Raw genomic sequence first — 5622 nt, forward strand, 5'->3', positions numbered from 1 at the left:
GGCAAGACGCAGACGATTGCCTGGCTCCGCGGACTGGTAACGGCTCGGCCAGCCGCTGCCCGAGCCGCCTGGCACCACGCGCTCTGCGGGCTCGGTCCCGCGGCCCAGGCTCGAGTCCAACGCGGCGGCGCGGGACGCGCAGGAGCTCGGCCCGGGGGCGGGGCCAGAAGGGAGGCCGACCCGGCGGCGGGAGTAGCTGGTCAGAAAGCCCTGGGCTACAGGGGGAAGCCTTGAGTTACCCTCTGCTGCAGCTATTAAAGCATTCTGAAGGTGCTTTCTGTGGGCCCAATCTGGAATCACCGCGAAGGGCGCCTGGATTGCACCATGCAGGCAGCACCGTGTAATGTGAAAGAACGATATGTATCAGATGCTGACAGTGGACCAGGCCTGTGCAAAACCCTGTATGTTAGTTTCATAGACTCAGCTTTTGTGTATTGCATTTTTATTGCTTGAAATAAACTGCAACATCATATTGCCGGTTTCCTCAGAGATTGGGAATAAAGCAAGCTTATACTGGATCACGTGGTTCTAAATTATTTTGTCAGAAATTTATAATCCTCAGTAATTTGCTTGTTTTCGAATCTAAAGAGAATGACTGCCTAGAAAGAATCACATGATCTCACTCATAGGTGGAATCTAATGAACAAAATAAACGGATGAACAAAATAGATCCAGAGACAGAAGCATGGAACAGACTGAGGAATCTTTGAGGGAAGGCAGGGGTGGGTGGGTGAGTGGGGAGAGATTAACCTAAGAATTTATATGCATATATGCATAACCCATGGACACAGACAATAGTGTGATGAAGGCCTGGAAGAGGAGGGGGTGGAGTGGGGAGGGAGTCAAAGCGGTAGGAGGAAGGGGGACATCTGTAATATGTTCAACGATAAAGATAAACCATTAAAAAAAACCCAAAAAACAGACACATAGAAAGTATAGCCAAGTACTTTCTCTAGACAAAATCTCTTCTTTTTGATACTTAAATTTGGAACACTTACATTTTTTGTGACTAGGGAATTTCAGATGAAGGACTGATTTAGTTGGTATGCTGAAGACTAGGGCAGAGTACATTTGATTGCTTATTTTTACTTACATTGCAATATAAATCAACTTCATTTGGCTTAACATTTTAAACCCATTATATATTATTATTCAATAATAAATCAGCATTTTTTCTGTGACATTAAATGACATTTTTCATTATTGCTGTTTCAAATAAATATCTTGATTTGATAATTTGAGATTGTTTACAATGCTATTTAATTTAAGTGAGGGCATATTTACATCTACTGATAGTCTACTCAATTAAGCTTGCCACCAAAACAAGCAAAAAAAACACCTAAAACTTTGATGTCACTAGTCATTATTTGTTAATAAAAAGCAGAAAGTTAAATTATAAAATGGGAGAAAATACAAGGATCCCAATGGAAATTCTACTGAGCAATAACTATTTCTGTTCTACTATCTGCTAATGGAGAATTGCAATGTATGTGACTTTAACATTACATACATAATCCAAACTGGGCTTCTGATACCCTACCTCCCAATTCTGATCTTTCCAGAATCTTCCCTATCTCAGTTAATGGCGCCTCTATTTTTATTTTTAACTGTTGCTCAGGCCTCAAACTCTGAAGGCTTTGGCCCTTTAGCAAATTTTGTTAGCTTTGTCTTTATATTTTCAGACCTTGACCAGTGCTCATCATGCAAAATGGCATGTCCTTGATTTTATGGATAAATGTGAAGGCTTCTTAGTGGATCTTTGTTCCCACTCTTAACTTCCTGTAGTCTATTCTAAAGACACCAGTAAAAGTATATAGTCTTTAGAATTACTTAAGTATTTGGAGTATCTACTATATACCAGGCGTTCTTCTGGGTGCTTGGAATTACAATCATAAAGAACCAAACAAAGCAATCTGCCTCTCTGGAATTCCATTGAAGAGAGACACACAATAAATGATAAACATAATAACTTCTATAGTATGATTTTTAAAAAGGTGAAAACATCTATGGGAAAAATAAATGCAGCCTAAGGAGTTTGGGAACACTGAGTATGTATTAGGGTTGTGATTTCAAACAGAGTGATCAGTCTTGGAGAAGGTGACTTTTAAACAAATACTTGAAGGGCATGCAAGAGGGAAGCCTATGGATGCTGGAGGAGGAGGGCTCCAGGAAGGAGGAGATTAAATACAAGGTGGGACTGTAATACTAGGCAAACGTGTGGAAGATGGGAGAGCTTAGCGATTACTCTAAGGTGCTTGTATTGCTGAGAGAAAAGGTATTGAGTACTTTTGATTTTGTTAACTGATGCACAAATGTTAAAAACTTAAGAATAACTATTAAAAGAAAGAGGAATAGCAAACCAGTAAAGGGAAAATGCTGAAGAATATTTAATCAACCCAATAGGAGTCGAGAAATCAGAAAGAGGTATTTCTTTTTCTCTTTCTTCATATACGCATTTAAGATCATTAATGTCCCTTGAATTATAATGTTAGCTGCAACTCATAACATTTGGGAGTTTACTGCTTTTATTGCTATTCAGTTATAAATAGTTCACAATTTCCCCTTAGGACTTTTTCTTTTCTTTAACCATTTTTTATTTTTATTTTTTCAGTTACAGTTGACATTCACTATTATTTTATATTAGTTTCACATATACAGCATAGTGGCTAGACATTTATATAATTTAAGAATGATCCCCCTGTACATCTAGTACTCACCTGGAATAGTTATTAGAATATTATACTTATTACAATATTATTGACTATATTTCCTATACAGTACTGTACTTTACATCCCCGTGACTATTTTGTTATTACTAAATGAAATTCTTACTTTCTTAACTTATTTCACCAAGTGACCCTCCCCCCCTTCTGGCAACCATTAGGTTCTTCTTTGTATTTATGTGTCTGTTTCTGTTTTGTTTATTTATAATGTTCTTTAGATTCCATATATAAGTGAAATCATATGGTATTTGTCTTTCCTTGCCTGACTTATTTCACTTAACAGAATACCCTCTAGGTCCAACCATGCTGTTGCAAAGGGTAAGATTTCATTCTTTTTTTATGGCTGAGTAATATTCCATCGTATGTATGTACCACATTTTCTTTATGAAGATGTCTATTGATAGACACTTAAGTTTTTTTTTTTTATCTTGGCTATTATAAATAATGCTGCAATGAACATAAGAATACATATATCTTTTCGAGTTAATGTTTTGGATTTCTTTGGATAAGTATTCAGAAGTGAAATTGCTGGTTCTTTTTTGTGGTAACTGTGTATTTTTTTATGTTTACAATCTGTTGAAGTTCTCACTGCGTTATTTTTCCCATGAGCATCTTTAGAACCATTGTTTTGACCTCTGTATTTAGTAGATTGTTTGCCTCCATTTTAGTTATTTTTCTGGAGTTTTGTTCTGTTCTTTCATTTGGGACATATTTCTTTGTCTTGTCATTTTGGTTGCCTCCTTGTGTTTATTTCTATATACTTGGTAGATCTGCTATGTCTCCCAGTTTGGGCAGAATGGCTTTATGTAGGTGTTCTGTGGGGTCTAGGGGTGCGGTTTCCCTAGTTTCCTGAACCGGGTGCTCCGGGAATGTCCCTTGTGTGGATTGTGTGTGCCTTCCTGTTGTAGTTGAGTCTTGATTACTGCTCACTTGTCAGTGGTTGAGGTTGACCCTAAGGCTGACTGACTGTGAGAACTGGCCATGACTACAGCGTGGGCTGACTTTATAAAGCAGGATTGCTCCCGTGGGGCTCTGGTGCCTGCCAAGCCCACCCTTTGGGTGTACCATTTATGGAGCTAAGCTGGTAGTTTGGTCTGAGGCCAGTCATCAGGAGTAGTGGTTCTGAGGCCTCTTGGGAGGGACTACAAAGTGATCTGAGGTTAGTAGCTGCCTGGGCTGCATCTGGAGGCATGTGGGAGAGGCCTTGCTGTGCCCCAAGGCTGGCTGCCACCTGTGCTGGGCCTGGGGCCACTCAGCAAAAGGCACAGGAAGGAATATTGAGGCCAGCTGTCACCTGCCTGGTGTTTGTTGAGCTTCAAGGGCAAATTTTTTTGATACTGGAAATAATATAGTTTAACATATGGTTAATTTAGTTTCATTTTGTGTTTAATTGGCTGTAATAACAGAACTCTTATAAAGTAATGATTGTATTGAAGATTGGCAAAAAGGTATAATTTATGTAATCAACACATAATCCAAGATTATTGCTTTTATATAGATATTTTAACACAATATCTGGATTAGAGAGATTCGTCTTATTTAGACCATGTTCTCAACGGATTAAAGAACTATATTCAGAAATATTGAACCAATTTAGGCATACTAAGCCTAAGTGCCAGGAATAGACAAGGATATTTTCTTTTCTAAATATCTATCTGTGCAATGGGCAACACTAGTTGGGCATTAGAATTTTTAAGGTCTTTGATACATTTTTTAAAGTTAAAGTTTAGTTTTTGTTTCATTATTACTTTTTTCAGTTTATTTTTGCTTTTCTTTGTAGGGATAATGGGTAGATGAATTTTATGGAGTGTAGGGAAGAAACAGAAGGAATGATTGCCTTATACCCATTGACTTCACTATTTTCATGCTTTAAAACTATATTTGTCTTTTTACTCCAAAATTTGCTCCAACTGGAAATTTAAATGCATTTATTTTGAGGGGAGCTGATTTTGAAAAGAAACTGCAGAGCAGAAAACAACTTGATTTTATGAGAAGAGAACTGGATTAGGCTTCAGAAGATCTTAGGTCTAGTTTGGGTACCTGACACATGCTCGTGCAGTTCAGGAAAGTTAGGCATCTTAGAGTGGAATGGAAGCTTAGAAATATCTCAAACCAGACCTTTTCTTTTATTGATGAGGAATTGACGCCCAAAGACTGTGTGCTGAGCAAAGAATGAAATGGATGTTTCCTGGTTCCTAGGCCTGTTCCTATTATATGTGCACACCTATTTAAAGAAATATTTATATCTATGTCTATATACCTCTATACTACTATACTGTAATCTTGTCTTTTTAAATAATTGCAAGCTCCTTGAGAGCTTATGCTTCACATTTTTCCCCCATCAAAACATCATTCTAGGAGCTGACACCTGGTAGATGCTCTATAAAATAGGTTAACTAGAATGCACCTAAAGGAAGAATTATGCAGCTCCCTTGGATCCAGGCCGGGCTTTGGCCCTCTCCCTGCGCAGGAGAAGCGCAGATGAGTGAGTCCGCTCCAGCTCCTCCCCGGGGTTTAGAAGCGTCGCGGAGCGGGACCTGTGGGCGGGAGGGGCCGGACGTTCCTTTCCCGGGCGCACTTCTGAGGGGCAGCCGGGCGCGCGGACCCCGCCGGAGAAGGAACGGCCCGCACAGCCTGGGGGCGGGGGGGGGCGGGGGGGGGCGGGGGGGGGCGGGGGGGGGCGGGGGGGGGGGCGTGGATGCAGCCGGAGACCTGAGCCTGCGACCGCATTTCCCCTGCAAGTGAAAGAAGGGTTGGAGGCCCTGGTGGAGGCGCCTGTTGCCAGGCAACCTGCAGACGCAGGTCTGAGTTTGGAGCCTTAGCTGGGAACTGTCCCTTCTCCTTGGCCTGCCTGGAACGGTCTCGAGAGGGTTCTCGGTGGAACCCACTGTGGACCTGG

This window comes from Miniopterus natalensis, chromosome 2 (genome assembly GCF_054644295.1).
Source record: "Miniopterus natalensis isolate mMinNat1 chromosome 2, mMinNat1.hap1, whole genome shotgun sequence".
In the NCBI taxonomy this organism is placed as follows: domain Eukaryota; kingdom Metazoa; phylum Chordata; class Mammalia; order Chiroptera; family Miniopteridae; genus Miniopterus; species Miniopterus natalensis.